We start from the raw sequence: 22,501 nt of genomic DNA on the forward strand, positions 1-22,501 counted from the left end.
TGTCATTTAAATCTTATTTCCAAGTCTCTTCTCTCCTCAATCAATAAAATAGTGATCAAATGACTTAGTTTTATCACTTAAATCCTCCCAAAATTTGATCTTCATTAAATATGAAATAACATACATTCAAAAATATATTCTTCAATCTAGTAAGCTTTAATTCTTCTTTAACCTCGCATATGTTCATAACTTTTTCTGTGGTCTAAATCATAGTCTAAGACATCCATTCCAAGTTTCCATTCACTAGATGAAACCTAGTTCCACCATCTAGAGGTATAAGGATTATCTGATGAAACATATTTCATTTAAACATGTAAAATATGATTGTTCAAGTTGATGCAAGGGGGTTCAATAATTGGTATTATTCCCATCTTACTCTTAGATGTATCTTTTATCTTTTCAACCCATACTTTAGTATTTGTAGGTGTTCCTATTGGAAATTTGGCTAAGGTGATGTATTAGGGTTGTCATTTATGGAAACATATAGCCTATTTTGAGATGGAAAAAGACAAGAATATGTTTGAAGTACATTAATCTAGAATATTTTCTAAGCATAGTAAAGGGAAATAGTGAATATTCATACATTTTGATGCAGCACACTTCATAGAAATCATATGACATTATGTGCACTTCCACAAAAGTAAAACATGGTGTATACAAAACGTGGGTAGTTATGCTAAAGATTTTGTCAAGTACAATTTTCTTAGGATAGAACAAAGTTAAAGGTATAATCATGGCATTTTGGTTCAAGAATTAATTTGGTTTACCAAAATAATTAATTAACAATTTTGGGATGACATCCTAGATGTTAACCTATACATGATTTTTTTTATAAACATTTAGCAAAGTTTCAAGCAGTTATGTCGACAAGAGTAAGGAATTTGGTATAAAAGAAGAACACATTGTTAAGTGGTGTATTGTATTATATTTATATGATGTTTTCATGATCACTTCATGTGATTTGTATAGATGCAAATTTTATGCTAGAAAAGAGAAAAATAGTTATGTACAAATTTGAAGAAGGAACTACAAAGAAAAATCTAATATTGAAGAACACTATAAAAGATTTTTCTAAATACATATATTGGTAGCATTATGCAGTTGTATATGCATGTTTGAATAGTGGGTTCATCTTGCACTCTTTTGTATTGTGATAACAACTCCCAAAATGGTTGAGTCTTCTAGAAAGGCATAGTCCTCTAACAAGGAAAGATACACTATACGAAGGTAATAGACTCCTAATAGGGTAATATCTTTCACAATGCACTTTTGATTACTGGATCATTTTGTGAGTACCATCCCCACAGGGGTTTTCCCTTGGCTAGGTTTTCCCTAGTTAACAATTCATTGTATTATGAGTTGCATCATGTTATGCTAATATTTACTCTTTAGTTTGATTATCTAGGCAGATTTAAATATTTTTAATAATATCCATAGTTGGGCAAATAAATTTGAAATGTTGATTCAACCCCACCCACCCCCACCGCCCCACCCCCCCCACCCCCCCGCCCCCCCCCCTCCTTAATATTTCCTTCTCTATAAAATGTTTTATCAAGGCTTTCTACTTGCTTTCCTTTTACATTCTCATTCATTCTTGCAATATTGTTTATATTTCCTCTAGGATTTGGTGTTCTCCTATTAGGTTTTCTCATATTGTTGAAAATATTCAATCTTCAAAATCTCTCTATATGACCCAAGTTATTGCAAATATGGCATACCATAGCTTTATTTCCATATCTAGATTCAAATTTATTAGTATTTAATCTACAATCTCTAGATATGTATCCAAAGTTGTTGCATTTATAACATATAATTCCATTTTTGATAATATTTGTTTCTCCCAATGGTTTACAAGCTATAGGTTTAGTCCTTTCATGCATACTATTATCAAATCTAGGTTTCTTACATTCATTAGAGCTATGAGCATAGATAGAGAAACTATAAGAGTAACTAGAAAAGGATTTAGAATACTTGTGCATTCCTTCTTCATGTGTCCAAGTTCATCACATGCAAAATAATTTTCATTGAATTGTCTCCTTGTATCTTTGGATCATTCAGGTTGATTAAACACTTCTTTTCTCATGTTTTCTTGATGATTATGTTGGTGGCTCACAAGTTCTTGTTCTATAGTAACTTTATATCCTTTAGATAATTCTAGTTCATCATATTTAATTCATTTCTTGTCTCCAATAGGTCTTTGTGTCATAATTTTTTCATCAATATTTTTAGTGCTTTAATATAACTTATCAAGATTTTTCTTGGTTTGTGTAAGTTCTTCTTTAAAATAATGTTGTATTTCTTAAGTTTTTCAAACTGTAACTTTTTATATAGAAGTTTATATGTCACCTTAGTAAGTTAATATTTTAGATCTATATCCTTGGATCTCAAATCTAAGACTCTTCTTCTCATCTTCCATCATACTCATCCTCAAATTTGTAAATCCAAGCTCATGTTTCAGAATATCATTCTCCTTCTTAAGCTTGAAGTCAATTCAAAATCCTTGATTTGATTTTGTAACTCCTTTTTCACTCTACATCTCTCAATTTTTTCATTAAATTTTAGAATGAAATCTTGTGCATCTTTAAGCTTTATTTTCAATTTATTTCTTTAATCAGTAACTATATCAAGTTCCTCAAGATCTTCTTTGAGATTCTTTTGCAAGTATTCTAAATCCATAGTGATCTCACTCAAGTTGTTAGTCCTTCCCTAAGTAAACATTCTCTAATAATAATTATTAGAAATATGGAATAATAACAAGGGGGTGAATCAATGTTCCATAAATTTTTTCCCAACTATGGATATCGTTAACAATCTTTAAACTTTCATAGACAATCAAACTAAAAATTAAACATAAGGATAACCAAATGAAACTCAAAACCCCATTATTTGTTAACTAGAGAAACTCAAGTAAATGGAAAACCTTAGTGGGGATGGTACCCACAAAATGATCCACTAATTAAATGTATCATGTGAAAGATATTGACCCTATTAAGAGTCTATTAAATATGTATAGTGTATTTTTTCTTGTTAAAGGACTTTCCCTTATTAGAAGCCTCAACTTTGTTAGGATTTGTTATTACAGTACAAAATACAAGTTGGTCCCATAGCATAAACACACATATACAACTGTACAAGCTAACATCTTCAAGCTTTGATTAATGTTGACAGCTTTAATATTTGATCAGTCCTTGTAGTACCTCTTCACATGATAACAATCATAAAATCACTCTACTCTTCTCAATACATCAAATGTTTATCTATACCAATCTTACACAATGTCCATACAAACATCATATCATTACAATTCAATGCCACACATTGCTAAATAAAAAGATAAGTTATTTGTACCAAAATATTTAATCTAGATGACCTTGTGTTGTCTTACACTCAAATCTTCAAAAATTGGGTTTTTCCATGTGTGGGTTAACAATTATTTCGGTCCCAGCCTTGTTAAGTAACTATTTTGCAAACCAAAATAATTCCTTATCCTAAATACAAATACTCTATTGTTTACCTTGTTCCATCCTATCAAACTTATCTCTAGTAAAATGCCCATAACTTATCCAAAACTCAAAATTTTGTTGGGGATCATGTACATGTATACTATGGTGTCTATACTACATTCCTCTAATCTCACATAACTTCATGTGCTTTCAGTGAAGCTTGTTGAATAAAGTTTTCTAAATGTTTCTTATTTCTCTGAATTATATAACTTAGTCAATTTTCTAAGTATACTTTCACCAAACTTAGCCTTTATTGGAATAAGTATATGGGAAACAAGATACTAAAGGCGGGTGGGGGGGTGAATCAGGATCTTAAACTTTTATCACAAAAAAATTTCTTTATTTCATATCAAAATCATTTCACAACTCTCTTAATAAAACTATAACATTGAAATAAAAATGCAATATATCACATCCATAACAATTCAACACATAACACAATGACATGGTTACCCAAAGATTCTTCAAGATGAAGATAAAACTGGCATGGGGATGAAACCCACAAATCTTCATTGTTGTGACAATAAAGTTAACCAATTAAGGTTACAATGTAACGTTTGACCATAAGATATGATCTACCTTGTGAGGGGTCTGCCCTATTAAAAAGTTAAGAGACTATTAGGTCTCACCTTGTTAAAGGATTTTACACTCACAATAAATTAAGGACTCTATTAGGAGATTTACATAGGCCTATTAGGACCACTCTATTAAGAGATTTACTCTATCTCAATTAAAAAATAACTATTTCATTACGTGACCCTTAGTTTTCTCTAAAAGTTGATCTTGGATCTCTCCTCTTTCCTTTTTCTTTGATTTGATTCTCCTAATCTAATAAAACTATTTAGTCCTTCATTGATCTAATTTTTCTATATTGGATCTATCTTTGAAATTTCACTTTGCTCCTTTATGTGTGCATATTCCTTACACATTCTCATTGTCGTGTGTTGTATGTGATTCTAGTATTAGAATCCTTCTTAAATAGATGTCATGAAAAATTTATAGACCTTGATCAACAACTTAAACTCCATCATATTTTATTGTTTACATCTCTTTTTTTGATTGGTTGAATTGCTCACCTAGGGATCATTACCTTTTATAATAATGTGTAATCAACATTTGTTCTAGCTCTGCAAATATTAAACTTCATAGAAATGCAGGTAAAAATGTTTTATATATGAGTTTGTGCCCTTATAAATTCATATAAAAAACTTGAATTAATCGACACTTGAATGCTCTAATGCTTGTTCATGCATAAACCTTCATGTTGTTACTCAACCTCTATATGTCTATTTTCTTGGCTCCTGATAACATTTCAATATGCTCAATCTCCATCATATTTCTCAACTCTTACTAAATTCCTCATCTCACATATCTACTTAGTCTCTATTGAATGCTTAATAATCATTGTTCTTTTTAGTATAAGTATTATCTGCTCAACCTTTACTAGATAACTCAGTCATAGTGATGACCTTTTAATCTTTCCTAGTAAATGACTTGAAAGTGACTAAATGTTGGGACACTAATTGGTAACATAAGATTAGAGATTAACAATCTCCCTCTTTGACATTAGTGGAAAAATACTTTGTCATGAAATTATTTCATTCAAAATGTATTTTGAGACCAAAATTTGAGTCTTATCCCCCCATTCCACATCCATAATATTGGGTATCTCCCCCTTTTTTTCTATCAACCTTTCTCATCGTTCCTTATCGTTCCCCCTTTTTTTTAGTAATGGAACTTGGGGCTATTGGGGTGAGCTAATACTTCTCAAAAAAAAATTTAAGACTTGCCACCATATTGGCATAGCCTGTATTCCATTGTTCTTGTACCTTTTCCAAAAGCTAAAATTGGATTTCTATCTCAAAAGTTAGGTCAATAAATCTTGCAATGTCCAAAAAAATCTCTTTCTTCAAAATATCTTTAGCTACAAAGATGACCTTCTAAACTATCTCTATATGTGGAAAAAGTTGAAGTTGAATTAATGCCAACTTATACCTTATCACTGCATCTTTAGCTATGAGCTCAACTAACCTTGTCTAATTGAATGTAAGTTCATTATAGGGAAATGAGCTTGAACTTGCATTCTTTCCCAATGAATGAACATTGGCTTTCATTCTTGCATGAAATAGCTCTAATGACCATGTAGTGTCCACTATATAGAAGTCTATATCAAACAATTTTACATATAAAGAATTGATAGTGTTCAAAATTGTCTCCAACTGTGTAATAAATGTAGAAAGCTCAAGTTGTCTTTTCTTAAGTTCATGCGAGACTTTCTATAACACTTTATGCTCCACTCTTCTTTCAGGCCATTGTAACAACTTCTCATTTGCCTATATATCATCTATCTAAATTTTTTCAACCACGTATACTAGTTGGTTCAAAATTGGATGTTGATTGTTTACATTTGAAATTCCAAATGTATCTATAAATATCTTTGATAGGATGTAATACATGTTTCCTATTTTGCTCTATTTTTAGATGATCTTGTTTTTCTTTATGACTCAACAAGACTTGTAATTCATACATTTTCTCTAATGTAAAATTATTCAAATCATATTTAGGTAATGTAATTACCTCATCAAGATTCATTGACTCATTATCCTCCTCCTCTACATGAGTTGCATCCTAAGATTTGAAGGGAATATCACTCTATAGTGATAGTTGCAATTTTCTTCCCTTTTCACTTGATTCCTCCTTTGGTTGTTGTACTAGTGTAGATAACACCTATTGCATAGGTGTTACATGTGCAGGTTTGGAAGCCTTTGCACTTGAAAATTGAATAAGAGCTTGAGTGAACTCTTTATTTTTCATTGTAACTTCATCCTCTGTCATTTGGGTACATGAATCTTTCACAAAATTCACATCCTTGTTCAAATTCTTTATATATATATATACAATTAATGCCTTACCAAGTTTATTATTGGCACTTAAACCCTCAATAACCAGTGTGACTATAGTATCACCAATCTTCTTGACTTCAAGCATTGGATATTCAACTATTTGTAACAAAATTGGGTTTGTATAGAGTTCTCTTTGGTCCTTCATCAAAATTTGGATTTCCTCTTTAGTCAGTATATTAGGACTAGATAGAGGAGTGTCAGTTTCATCTTCAACTATGATAGTTTCTTTTTACTCATATCCACTAACAAGTTCTTCAATTTCTAGTGCCAACTTGACCACTTCTTGCTTATAATCATCTTTGAATTGTATAACATCTTAGCCTTCCCTCTTCTCTAATGTTGGAGTAAGAAATCCAAATGCTTATTTCCATACTCTTATACTATCTTGCTCAATTTAGGAGCTTTTTTATTCAAAATTTTATATGCCATGTCCCTCGGTATAAAATGCTTAACAAGATATTTAAGGGCTATAATTATGTGTGTCTTTCCCAAATGTGGCATAACTTGTGCCAATTTAGTTTCTCTTATTTTATTTTCAATTGAAATGACCATTTCCACTTGATATCCACTTTGTTGTGCAATCTTATTGGAACTCTAGGTCTTAATTCCATGGGTATGTGCCTAAATTTGATCAACATATAAATCATTGCACCTTCAAGTTTAAGTTGATAATATTACCAAAATAATCATACTGTAGAATTTTGAGTGCCATAATACTTTTTGATTCTTTCATTTTTTTCAGATTTATGATCTACAATTATTGGAGGGAGTCTATTAACTACTTTTAGTTTGCTAGCCTCATTAGACTCTGTCTTTTTTGTATCTTCCTCCTCCTCTTGTGTAATGATTAGTTTCCTAGGTGGTTTGACTTGCACATCTGCATGCTTCCTTTTCTTTGATGGGTTTCCTTGTTATAACTTAGCAAGAGGTTGTGTTGGTCTTCTTCTAGTGATGATCACCTTGCCTTTTCTCCTTGGTGATATCACCATTTCTTTCATGTTTTTCTAAAGTTCTTCCTTTACCTTAGGTTCAATTATTACAACCTTTCTTTGCCTAGTGGCCTTCAGCTTCACAATTGCAAGCTCTTGTCCTTTTACTTCATCGATCTTTGAGGGTTGTCTAGACTCCTCTCCTTGCTCTATCCTACTAGTGATGTGACTACCAATCTTGCTTCTTCCCCAAGCTCTTTTAGGGTCACCTTAGGTAAAACACTTAACCAAATAGGGCTTCTAATTACTCTATACTTCTTAGAACTCTATTCAAGAGATCCTAAACCATTCAATTGGTGTACATTAATTAGGTAGAACAACCATACTTGCTTATTCACCAACATCACAAGTAACCCCAAATGTTCATTTGACTTCCCAAATGGTTTAATGGTCACCTAGATAGGTACTTGGACTTAATTCAAGATCCTCAATCAAGATTAGACTTGAAACCCTAATTGAATTCTAATTACCAAACAAAAGTGCACTCAAATGCTTGAAATAGGGCTACACGAAATTAGCCCTCCAAATGAGGTAAAACCCAAATATATTACAAAAATCCTTAACAAGGGGTCAAATAGAACACTAATCCAAATACCCTTTTCATAAACCTTAAGGATTTTGGGGGTCTAGGGTTCCCAACTCATCTGTATAGCACAAACACAATTTTAACCTTAAAATAAGGGTTTCAAGGGTTTGACAGATTGATTGAAGAAAAGATTGATTTTCCTTAATAGGACTTCCACCATGGCTTCCCATTTGGATTGGGGTTATAGTACAACATCTTCTAACATATTCCAAACTTTTGTTGAAGTATTACAGACATTCAATATCTCCAAATCCACTTGCTATACACTATGATCCCTAACCAAGTTACTAGGACTTGCTTAGGGCATCATTTCAAAAATAGCTCCTTAGAATTCCAGGGCCCCATCTTCACTATACAATATGTACATGAAGTCATCTTGAAAATACCAAAAGGCCATACAAAATCTATGGTAGGAAGTGGCCCTATGACCTCATTCTTGCAAACAACCTTTTTTGAGACAAAAGGCTAGTGGATAACAAAAAAATTTATTCTAACACTCAAAACCTTCTAAAATGACAAACTAAATCCATACAAAATCCCAAATTAAGCTACTTTAAGACTTCCACTCTAGAAAGATCCAAATCTAATCCATGTATGTGAGAAAAGAACTCAAAAGCATAAACTTGTTACACAATCCATACAAGCCAATGTCAAACTTCTCAAACCCCTCAAATAGGTTGAGAATGACCTTATATAGGATCACCCTAAGTGCTCCTAACTTTCATAGATAGTTATCTCCTCTTATTTCCAAATTCGCACAAAATGCAAGAAAAGTTGTCAATGTTGTCATTGACAACATTAACAATAATTGAGCAACTTTTTTATCTTGTTTAGTTAGAACCTCAAACTTTCTCCAAAGGCCAAAAAACTTTTCATTATGTCTAAATAGGACTTAAAACACCCAAATATGACTTCAAAACCTCTATTTTATCATTATACCCTTGTAGACCTTAAAACACCTAGTTTGGCCTAGTATGCAAATAGAAGCAACGCTGACCTATTTGGGCTTGTCAAACCTAACACCCGCATTTTTAGGACTATATGAGTCCCTTTATTCACCTAGTTGTGTGGCTATCACTACTACAAGAAAAAATCCCAAAGAGAGCCCTAGGCATTCCTTATCCCACCTAGATGCCCTTGCACCAACTAGCCTTAGCAACTTTTCTTTTCCTTTACTTGCCTACCTGTAGTTAGCCCAACAATAATAGTCTCATATGTACCAAACTACTCAGCACTAGCATCAATATCTTCCTCCAATAGTGTAGTAACTGCAACTATAACATCATCTACATTTACATCATAGGGTATTGACCTTAACCATGATACCTTTGATAATACTACATATGTGTACACAAAACATGTCTCTACAATAAAATATATTTCATCATAATATTTATCTACAAAAGACTTTGGAATCCTCATCAGGTTCTTCATTTTGGATTTGAACTCTTCAAATTAGTTTTCCATTACTACCTCAAAATTTTCTCCCAACCTATCTATTAGGTCATTAAGTTTTTCCAGGAAAGCTCTATTTCTATCCCATCCAATCTTTCCAATGGTAGGAAAATAATTTTGTACATAGAAAAGTATATAAACTAAGAGGGATACAAACTTATGACATAAGTTATTCACTTTCCTTATTGCTTCTAGGTTCTTTGATGGTTGATGCAATTGTAGCTCAAGAAGGTTGTATGAATGATCTTGCTTCAAAATTTTGTATCCCAAATCAACTGCTATATAAGGTACCCTATTCAATCTTCTTGATTGATAGAGCTTGTGTGCAATCACATGAACAATAAATTCAATTAGTGGATCCTCAATATTATCCATTGACATTCCATGACCATTCCACTTTGCCTTGGTCAAGTTTTCAATTGCATTCTTGCTTTTTCTCCTTATGCTCTTTAGTCAATCGAATGCAGGGTATCTAGTTACCCTTCAAATGATTTCCTTCTTTATCTTTATCGGTCCTCCTTCCAATCATATTTTCATGTTATGTACTCGGTTGAACACAATCTTGATTCAATTGATCTTGAAAACTTTAGGAAAGCCTAGGGTACATGTAAGCCCTTTGTCAGCAATGATCTTGAATTCATCTTTTAGAATTCCATCAATGCATAAATTATCATATGCTACCCTTATTTCAAAATCTCTAGCCTCTCCAATCTTACATTGATAACATGACTGTATATTTTGAACAATCAAGACTATGTGTGGAATTGATGACAATGTCCCAATATCATCAATAGGGGTTTAAATGTTAACTAAGTTTCTAAAATTTGGTGGAGATTCCTAATCATTCATAATGATTTGTGCACTACTATCCTTTACCATTTCACTACCAGATGCCATTGTGAACTTGGGTTTTTAATAAAATCTTTTCACAGAATACCTTACTTAGTAATAAGTGTAATACTTACTTCACTTCACAAATTTTCTAGTTACTTGGTGAAATTATTTTCTTTGGTCACTAAAATTGTTTCTATCACCTGTAAATCTTCTTATGAACTCTTTGATCACTCGGTGAGAAAAAATGAATGTCCAAATTCAATAAATATCTTCAATTTTTCATTTTACATATACAATTAATATCTTTGAACTCAGATAGTGTATGATGGCTAGCTCAGTCTACACTTTAGTTCAGTCAAGGTTACTCACTTTGTCATAATCATTTCACTTGGCTCATAAGAAAAATTTCTTGATCATTCAATCTATACTGTAAGGCTTAGTCAATATAGATTGTACCACTGTTGTTTGGTACTTACTGATTTCTTACTTTTAGTAATTCTCAAAGCATCTTAATTTATGTAGTTATGGTTTCACATTACTTCTATTCTATGAACTAATGTACAATATAGCTTTTGAGTAGAAAGTTCCTACATACCTTCCTTCTTTAGTTGAATGTGATGTGATCACCCACTTTATTAGATTGGGTGATCATAGTTTCTTGTACTCTACTACTTCTAGCTCTTAATATCTCTAATTGTGCTTTCTTTCTTTCTATTTTGTCATTTCCATTGCTTGGTGTTGGTGCTAGTGTCCCAGTTTTGCAGTTCTTACTAATGTGTCCAACTTTGAGAAAAATAAAGCATAAAATCTCTCCATTTAGCCAAAAAAATTAATTTCCTTTGAAGTGTGTCTTGATGCAATTCTATGGAATGTGTCCATACTCTCCATAATAGTGACAATTGTACCATGTGTTTTAATCCCAATTGTAGGAGTTTATTTTTTTTGCTATATGAGTTTGTTTCTCAGGTGACTAGTGGGACTTCTTCCTAAGTCTCCACTCATAATCCTTATGTCCAAAGTTTTAACAATTATAGTAATGAACATGGAATCTAGATACCTTTATGTTTAAGTCATTGTCCTTTGATCTACATCCATGTGTTTGATGTCCCATTTTATTGCAATTTAGACAATTATCACTTGGCTTAGGTTTAGGGATTCATTAACCATTTTTGCTTCTACAAATATTTTCTATATATCCAAAATTCCTATAGTAATGACATGTAGGTTTACCTTTTTGATTTTGTATTCCTTTGTTCTCCACTTTTGGATGATTCTCCTTTTTGAGTAGTTGAATATTACTTGTATTTGAGTCTAGAAGTGTCTTTTTCTCTAGTCAAATGTTATCACAAATTTTTTCACCCTTGTCCAAAGTTTTTACCTAAGGATAAACTTGTGAAATATGGAAACAACCTCTAAGTTTTGGGACTCAAACTATGAGGTTGAGTCTCTAGAGAAGGCCGACTTCATTTGCTATCAAGATGCACCTAACTACTCTTGGAGAAGAAAAGGGAGAAGCAATGCATAGAATCAAACTACCTAATCTATTCTAAGGGGGTGATGCACCAAAATAAAATGTTCAAACCAATATTTTCCCATACATACACATTTGAACTATTATCAAATCAAAGATATACAGATTCAAACTTGTTTAGATCCACTAATCACATGCAGATCAAACAACCAAAATGGATAATACAAGGAAGGAAGAATTCACTCATATATTATTCATAGGTCAAAAGAGATACAATAATACAAATTGTAGATAACCACAAAACATTGAACAAAGGAAAATGGATCTTACATAGTCATCAATACCTGAAGGAGATAAGGTAGGATGGCATTAGGTCTAGAGGAAAAGGGAATTTACAGTGAACTTGTAGAGCAATATCAAAAAACTAGAGAAGGCCAACCATAAGAAAGAATTGAAAGTTTTCTTTTATATTTCAAGCATAATTAAGATATTTCTCACAAAATTTTCTCCACAACCATTGCCATTAAGTGCTTAGAGTACAATCAAGATGATCCAAACAATAGATTTAATTTGGTACATTTGCAAAGGCATTAAAATCATGGAAACCCTGACTCGAGTAAACCCTGAAGTGATGGAAATAATGCTAATCAATGCATAGTTGGGTAGATGGATAACTAAATGATGAGTGCATGCTCCTTTTACATTTACTAGGCATGGGAAATGTTGAAAGCAATCCAATATGCCATTAAAAAGATATTTTTTACTCACTATTAGCACACCAAGTCAGATGAATAAATAGGTCAATAATATTCAATGTTCATTCTATACTTTTCTTGCAATTCCATTAGACAAAGACTCTTCTCCTTTCTAGCTCAGACAAGTAAAACACCTTTATCAGGTCAACCAATGTTCTATGATCCTATGATTGTCAATGCATCTTATGGTCGGGGAAACTCTTGATAATCTCTATGATCTTATGATCATTAGTTTCTTGTAACATCAGGTCTCCCTTGAAGTTTCTTTACAATCTTATGGTCATCATGATGCTATGATAATTCCTTTATCTTCACGCCTTTGGAAGACATCTGCAGCTGCACTTATGATCTTACGACAACCACATATCAGATCACAACCCTCTTCATCCTGTCTTGGAACTATACACTTCTATGATATTACAATGGGTGCATATCATAACATCGGTGGCCTTGGAAATTGTCTGTACAATCTTATGTTGGATTTTAAGATCATAGCACAGAATATAGTTGTATTATTGTAGCCCTAACCTTTCATCTTTTGCAATCTAACAAAATGGGGCCCTACCAAACTAACCATGTTAGAGACCTAGCCAATGAAATGCCCACTGTACGCTAGCTCAATCTAACTCATCACCTTTTCATATCCTATACAACATGACTTGGCCCATGAGTCCACATGTCATAACATCTCTTCCTCGCATTGTCAAAAAATATGACAAATACAGAATGTGGGAAAGTGACAACCAATAGAATTTTGATCCTATTCCAATGCATATTGGCATGCCAGCACAATTAAAAGATGACCCACTAAAGAAACTTGGACCCACACATACACGCATCATGATGTCACTTTGTCACATGAAATAAAGAATGAGCACATTTACAAAGTGACAAAGTGATGGTCATGGATCACGAAAAAGATCTAATGGTGGGTGAAATATGGGCTTGCAAAGCTATTAAATCATGCAAACACTTAGGAAAAAGTTGATAACCTAAGTTTAATATAAATTATTTTTGTACCCCATATTTGAATAATATGAATGTTAATTGGGTTCGAATTCCAATATGGAAATTTTGGAAAGAAGGCAAAAAATGACCAACAAATCTAACAACTCAAGGGGGATGCAAGCCAACTATGCATAGAACAGTATCTTGCACATCCATTGGGAAATAAAGTCATATAAATGATGAAGATCTACCCAAAAAAACCCCAAAATCATAGAAAACATACCTAGGAACTTCAAAATTGCCTCTCTACAACTTAAACTAGGAAATACAATCCTCTGCAACCTTTGTGACCTCTAGAAAAACCCATGTGCTTGTGCACTTCTTGGAAAATAGGAAACCATAGGAAGTAAACTAACCTTACTACATATAAGAAATAGTCATCTTTTATCAAAAGTAGGACTTAAGATATATTCCATTAATTGGAATAAGAAGAATTTCACCATTAGGCCTACTTAATTGAAAAGCATTTGCCTATTTGCAATTAATAACCACATAGGGACCACTCCATAGTAAATCAAATTCTGAGTGCCTCCCTAGTTTTTCTCTATCTGCATCCCACTTGAGCACAAGGTCACCCTCTCTAAAAATTTTGATCATAGCCTTCTTATCAAAACTCTTTTTCATCTGTTGTTAATGTGCTTCTAGGGTTTGCATGGCCTAATTTCTTTTCTCTTTCGGCTCCATTAGCTTCGCCATTCTTACTATCATGGCATCACTTTCTATTAGCTCCAATTGATGGGCTAGTTTTAGAGATGAGAACTCTAATGAAATTGGAATCCTTGCTTCCTTTCCATATACCAACATAAAGGGTGCATTTCCAATTGCCCTCTTAGGTTATTCTATCATCCCACAATGTTGTCTTCAACTTTTGATGCCAACAACTCTAGTTAACCTCTACAATCCTTTTAATAATTTATGTTAGATGACTCAACCAATCCATTACCCTGAGTATAGTAGTTTGAAGATATGCTCAAGTAGATATTATGATCAACTACCCATGCACAAATCTAAGTTCCTACAAAAGATTTTGCATCGTCTGAAATAATGGTTGAAGGGGAACCAAACCTAGTTGTAATTCCATCAAGGAATTCAACAACTAAAGATTCTAGAACATCCTCCAATGCAACTACCTCTATCCATCTATTGAAATGATCTATAGTAGCTAGGATCAATTTATGACCAAAATTGGAAGGTGGATTGATAGGGCCTACGAAATCCAATGCCCATTGAGAAAAAGTTGATTTACCTAAATGGGATGAAGTGGAAGAGTTGCAAGCCTTTGTTTTCTTGAAAAGAATGCACATTTCTACACTTCCTCACATACTTATGATAATCATGGAACATGGATGGTCAGTAGTAACTAGCCCTCATAATCTTCATTGCAGTTGTCCTTGCTAAAAAATGGCCACAATCATGACCATCATGAAGCTCCTTGATCACTCTATCAACTTGATCTATATCAATACATCTCAATAAGGATCCTTTGAAGTCTCTTCTAAATAGGTTACCATTAGCTATAGCATAGGAGATTGGCTATAATCAAAACTATCTCCTTGTAGCCTTATCCAACCCTTGAGGATATCCATTTCCTATTAAGGAGGATTTCATGTCATCTATCCAACTCTTTGGATTGTCATTTCTTTCTTCTTGTTGTTCTATCAATACCATAGTGACTTCCTCATCTAATTCCTAAGATGAGATCATCTATTTGCACAATCCTTTTCCCCTTACCAACTTGTTAATCTGAATGTCCACATCATACTCCATCACCTTAGTGATCCATATCGAGCTCTCTTCTCACTAATATCTTTGCTCAAAAGAAATTCCTTCACACTAGCATGGGGTACTAACAAATGGATCTTATTATGATACAAAAGGTGTCTAAATTTCTTCAAAACTTTTATGACTACAAGGGCTTATTTTTCTACATAATTGTACTTGTCTTCATACTCCTTAAGCCCTTTACTAAATAAGGCAATAGGTTGTTCTTCATTTTTATCATTTTTTTGAGTCAAGATAGTAGAAATTCTTGATTCACTACCTAAGGTATAAAGAATGAAATCCTTTTCAAAATTCCAATTAATGAGAGTAGGGGCTGATGCTATGGCTTCTTTTATCTCTTCAAAACTTGCCTTCCCTTCCTTGGTCCATGAGAAGACCATATTATTCTTAAGCATGGTTGTAAGATGTTTCACCATGGTAGTTGAATTAGAGATAAATCTCCTCACAAAATTTATCCAGCCAATAAAACTTTATAGGCCTTTCTTATGGCTAGGAAGGGAGAGAGCAAGTATTTCTTTTACTCTTTCTATATCATTAGTCCCTATATCATTTGTCAGCCCATCCTTATATACAATGTGTCCCAATAATTTCCTTTGACTAGTAGCAAATACACACTTGCTTGGATTCAAAGATACTCCAAACTCTCTACATCTTTTGATCACTTATCTGAGATGGCTAAAATGATCTACTATGTCCATTGAGTACACTGTGATATCATCAAGATAAACCAACAAAAACCTTTCAATCATGTTTTTGAAGGCCATCTCCATTGCCTTTTGAAATGTGGCACTTGCATTTGTTAGACCAAAACACATTTTACTATAAGCATAGGTGCCCCACTTTTGTGTAAATACAGTCTTATGTCTGTTGGCTTTTTTGACTAGCACTTCATTGTAACTAGAGAATCCATCAAGAAATGAGAACCTCCTTGAACCACTAACCTTAGATAGTATTTATTCAATGGAAGGGAGGGGATGATGATCTTTAAGGGAAGCTTGGTTAGATCTATAAAGTCCACACAAAATCTAATTTCTCCATTCTTCTTCCTAACAGGGACAAGGTTTGCTACCCATGACGAGTGATTGATAAGGAAAATTATATTTGCCTCAATCAACTTTAGAACATTCACTTTGAATGTCACCCTATTAAAGGATTTATCTCATGGCTATTAAACCAACCTAAGTCTATAGGATTTAAACTTTACTGTTACAATTGCTAGAAAATAACGATAATGGTCTTTTGATCTGATATAACTTACAACATACTTTGCATATTTCAGATCACACTTTCAGTTCAATCCTAATGCTTGGCTTCAATCACTTTAGCTCTAACTGCTTGACTTCTTCTCAAGCTTCATCTCCTTGAGTCTTCTAACTCATTGTACCAATGCATCCATATTAAGGGTCTTCTTACTTAAACAGAGTCACTATGCTCTCTTATCACCTTAGCACCTCCTTCAGCATTTCATGCTTTCATGCGTGACCACCTCTCTCTCTTTTTTTCATTAACTTATGACTCCTTAAATAGAAATCTGATTTTCCTTTGCCGCTCATTTCTCCCTCTCCAATTTTAGGGTTTCAAATGGATTAGGTAGGATACAATGTATCTACCTCATATCTTGTTCTTATCTTCAAACTTCATCTGTTGTATTCTTAAAAATGTTTTACATGGTGTTCTGTGCCACTAGCTCATCATTCTTATCTTCCATTTTAATTCACAAACATCTAGATAAAAACCTTGTCGACTTAGATCTGGTGAATCTTTGATTTTCAAAATAATGCAGCAACTCGGCATTATTGATTTACTGGTGCTCGACATCTCTGTGTTACTCGGCACTATTGGTTTTACTGGTGCTCAACATCTCTGTGTTACTCGGCACTATTGGTTTTACTGGTGCTTGGCATCTCTGTGTTACTTGGCACATATCTCTACTCGGCACTCGATATCACTCGGCACTTGAACTTGCTCGACACTTGAAGTTTACTTGGCACTTGAACTTGCTCAGCACTTGAAGTTTACTCGGCACTTACTAGGAATTTGCTCGGCACATACTAGCTTTCTCGGCTCCTTCTCTCTAATGAACTTAGTTGAGCTTTACAAATGTCTTAGCTAAAATCTTACATCTTTGATATGTTTCGGTGTGCCCATTCTCTGTATCTTATAGTATGTCATCAAATACACTTTTTCATCAATGGCTGAGTTGATCCTTGTACTTCATTACAACATCATAACTTCAACCTTTCTTTAGGTGTTCTAGTTACATCTTATTGATTGCCTCCTCCTTGACAATCAACTAATTGATAGTATTTGGATCACTAAAGCAATTGGCATTCCTGCAAGTAGCAAGTTTGATATCAATGACAAAACAATGATTGAGAACATTCTTTACCAGTTCCATATATCATTCCAACAACTTTTCTTATGATCATTTCAATCATTTCCAACAATCTCCCTCTTTGGAATTGATGGCAAACCAAACTAATCAATTGATCAACTTAGTTACCACCAAGATTGTATACGATGTCTGTTATATTTCTTTGCTACTGCATCTTTTACTATTGATCTCATATATCTCCCTCTTTCATATATATCTCTCTCTTTCTTATATATCTCCCTCTTTCTTATATATTGATCAGGTTTCTACACATTTCTCCATCTTTGACATAAATGCCAAAGATGTAGCATCTTTATCATGCTAAATATGAGCTTTGGCTTCTTGTTGTTTTCTCCCTCTGTCACCATGCTTGTGACTAATTTGGAGTTTCTGCTCCTACTGTCATCCTCTGCATCACTCTTCTGATATTTCAATGATTTATTTCTGTTGATGCAGGGCAGCATCCTTGTTGGTTTAAACTACTTGAGTTAGGGGTATTACCCCCAACTTGCCTCTAAGATATTCATAAGCATCCTTGGGCAATGGTTTGGTGAAGATATCTGCATTTTTTTCCTTTGTGTGAATGTATTCCAACTTCACTTGTTTGTCTTCTACCAATTCTCTGACATAATGATACTTGATTGCGATATGCTTGGTTTTTGCATGCATCATTGGATTTTTGGATATGTTTATAGTACTTGTATTATTACAATATAATATCATAGGTTTTGTTACCTCTTCTTTCATTCCTTTCAATAGATGTGTGAGCCATACAATGTTTGTGCAATTGACTGCAGCTACTACATATTCTAACTCTACAGTGGACTGGGATGTACATGTTTGTTTCTTGCTAGTCCAGGTAACTAGCCTTTTGCCTAGAAATAATGCACCTCCACTTGTGCTTTTTCTATCATCAATGTTGCCTCCCCAGTCTGCATCTGTATATGCATTGAGCTCAAAATTTTCATTCTTTTTGTAGTATAGACCAAATTTATCAGTTCCTTTAAGATATCTCATTATTCTTTTTACTGCTATGAGATGATTTTCTTTGGGATTAGTAGAGAATTTGGCTACTATTCCAACTGCTAATGCTATGTCTGGTCTACTATGTACAACATATTGTAGTTTTCCAATCATGGATCTGTACATTGTTTGATTGATTTCAATTGATTCATCATTTTTGGACAGCTTATTTCCTGTTGCCATTGGTGTGCTGACTGGTTTGGATTCCTCCAATCCAAACATTTTAAGAATCTCTTTGATGTACTTTGATTGTATCACAAATATACCATGTTTGAGTTGATGTACTTGCAATCCAAAAAAGAATTTGATTTCTCCAAACATAGACATCTCAAATTCATGTTTCATTTTGTCAGCAAAGCCTTTGCAAAGAACTTCCTTTCTAGCAAACACTATGTCATCCACAAAGATTTTAGATACAATAATGTCTTTACCTTCTTCTGCTTTGATGTACATGTTGTTGTTATCATTAGTTCTTTCAAATCCAATTTGCACTAGATACTTGTGAAGTCTCTCATACCATGCTCTAGGTGCTTGTTTCAAACTATAGAGTGCTTTATGTAGCTTACACACCATATCCCTGTTGTTTTCATCAACAAATCCTTCTGGTTGTTCAATGTAGACTTCTTCTTCTAGTATACCATTTAAGAAAGCAGATTTTACATCCATCTGCTAGACTTTAAAATCTTTGTAGGCAGCATATCCAAGTAAAGTTCTTACTCCTTATATTCTAGCAATAGGGGAAAATGTTTCCCCATAGTCTATCCCTTCTTCTTGAACATAATCCTTGCATACTAGTCTAGCTTTGTTTCTGGTAATCTCACCATTCTCATCTATTTTTTTTTTGAATACCCACTTGGTGCCAATCACATTCTTGTCAGTTGGTCTAGGAACCAAACTCTAGGTTTTGTTTTTCTTTATTTGATCAGTTTCTTCTTCCATAGATTTACACTAGTTATCATCTTGTAATGAACCATATACTGTCTTGGGTTCAGATTTTCTGATCAGACATGATTCATGTCTTAGTCTGTTCCTTGTCATTGGTCTTGCATTTTTATCACCAATTATTTGTTCAGCAGGGTGATGTCTTTTTACATATTTGGATAATCTTGGCTCTGTCCTTGTTTCCATGTTTGATCTTTCAAATTTAGGATCACTATGCACTTCATTGTCAGGTTGTTCTTCATCATGTGTATTGTCTTCAGAATCAGATTGTGCATTTTCTTCATTCTACAACTCGGCTTCTGAATGCAACTCGACATTCACTGGTTGTGACTTGGCTGAAGCTGATACTTGTTGATTTTCAATTTGATTGACATCATCCTCATCAACAATCATTCCTTCATAAGAATACACAAAGGTTCTGTACTCTTCCATTTTCTTTGGTACTTCAGTTTGGACTTCTGTGTGCTCATCAAAATTTACATTTGCACTTTCTACAATTTTGTTAGTGTTAATATTCAAACACTTATATGCCTTACTTCTAGTGGAGTAACCAAGAAATATACCTTCATCACTTTTTGCATCAAATTTTCCATTTCTAGCATTTTTAAGGATAAAGCATTTGCAACCAAACACTTTGAAATGTTTTACATTAGGTGAGTGACCATACCATAATTCAAAAGGTGTTGTATATGTACCTTTCTTAACTTGTACTTGGTTCAGTGTATGAATAGCTACACTTACATCTTCTCTCTAGTATTTTAGAGCAACAGTCTTTTCCATCATTAGTGTTCTGGCACAGTCAATCACAGATCTATTTCTTCTTTCAGCAATTCCATTCTGTGGGGGAGTTCTAGGAGCTGATATTTGTCTTTTGATTCCTTTATCATTATAGAATATCTCGAATTCATTTGATGTGAATTCACCACTTCTGTCTGATCTTAGGCATTTCAAGCTTTTTCTTGTTTCCTTTTCAACTCTAGCCACATACCACTTAAACATTTGAAAAGCATCAAATTTTTGTTTTAAGAACATAACAGTCATCATCCTGGAATAGTCATCAACAAACAACATTATGTATTTATCTCCTCTATAGCTGTGTACTTCCATTGGACCAAATAAGTCAGTATGAACTAATTCAAGTACTTCTTTAGATGTATAGTTCTTGCTCTTGAAACTTGAATTAGTCATCTTTCCTAGCTAACATTGTTTGCACATGATATTATCAGGCTTCTTCAATTTTGGTAAACCTCTGACTTTCTTCATTTTACTGATGTTGACCAGATTGTCAAAGTTGACATGACATAATCTTCTATGCCATAACCATTCATCATCAAATTTTGCAATAAAAAAAGAAACATCATCCATATCACGGTAAAACAGATTACTCTTTGTTTGATCTCCTTTTCCTATTAGTTTACGATCAGTATCATAGATTTTTGCAGTTTTGTTTCCAAATTCCACTTTGCATCCTATATTGCCTAACTGTGAGACACTTAGTAAATTGTAGTTTAATCCTTCAACATAGTATTCATTATCACATGAAATTTTTTCTGTGAGCTTAATGGAACTTTTTCCTTTGATTTGACATGGAGCATCATTACCAAATCTAACACTATTTCCATCATATTGAGTAAAGTTAACAAACTTACTTTTATCACCTATCATGTGATGTGAGCATCCATTGTCTATGATCCACCTGTCATTCTTGTTCATACATGTTACTAGTGTTGTGGGTTCTTCTTCATTAGATTGATCCTTCATGGCTACATAAACAACTTCATCATCATTTTCATTAGAATTTTCTTCAACAATGTAACACTTCTTACCTTTTTCTTTGTAATCTCTTTTGTCATCATCTTTTCTAAATTTGTTTTTGTTTCCTTCCTTGTAATCCTTTTCCTGTGTACACCTGGCAGCAATATGACCTACTTCATTGCAATTGAAAAAAATGATAGGCATCTTACCTTTGAATTTTTCTTTACCTCTGTGAAATCTTCTAGCAAGGAATGCTTCCAATTGTTCCACATCTTCCTCATTAGTGCTACTGTCACTAGATACATACTTCATTTTTCTTCCTTTCTTTGATTTCACCTATTTAGCATCTTTCCATGATAACTTGGCCTTAAAGGAAGATTCAACATTCTCTAGTTTGTAGTTGTCAAAATTAGATAACTCAAATGCAGTGAGTCTACCTATTATTCCTTCAAAACTTAGATTGTTTCCTAGTATACATCTTAGCTCTTGTATTGATGATACTCTAATAGCATAGATAGGAAGCAAGGTTCTTAAGAACTTACTATTAACAATATCTTCATCCAATTGACCACTCAAGCATCTTATTGCACTTACCACTTCCTTTATTCTTGCACCATACTAAGCAACATTCTCATTTTCCTCCATTTTCATGTCATCAAACTTTTCTCTAAGACTTTCTCTTTTTGCTCTTTGTACATTCTGATCTCCTCCATAGATGTCTGATAGGGCTTTCCACATTTTGAATGCAGTATCACATCCTTTGATATCATCAAATTTAGCATATCTGAGTGCAGAGGCAATTTTCAGCATTGTCTGATTGTGTTCTTGCTTGTTTTTCATATCTTCTGCAGTAGGAGCACCTGTTGGATCTACATGTTCAGTGAAAATTGAATTTTGGGCATAATCTCCTATGGATCCAAGATCTAGCTTCGTCAAGCTTTTCCATGCAACAAATTTGACTTTATTGAGCTTGGGAACTTCTTTCTTAGGCATTTTGATCTTTTCTGCTTATAGTTCCTTTAAACTCAGTCAGCAGTAAGGCTCTGATACCAATTGTTAGAATTCTTTAGAATAACTGAGAGTGGGGGGGGGGGGGTGAATTAGTTATCCAAGGTCCAAAT

This window comes from Cupressus sempervirens, chromosome 10, assembly GCF_028749045.1.
Source record: "Cupressus sempervirens isolate cs-2001-9-10 chromosome 10, ASM2874904v1, whole genome shotgun sequence".
NCBI lineage: Eukaryota > Viridiplantae > Streptophyta > Pinopsida > Cupressales > Cupressaceae > Cupressus > Cupressus sempervirens.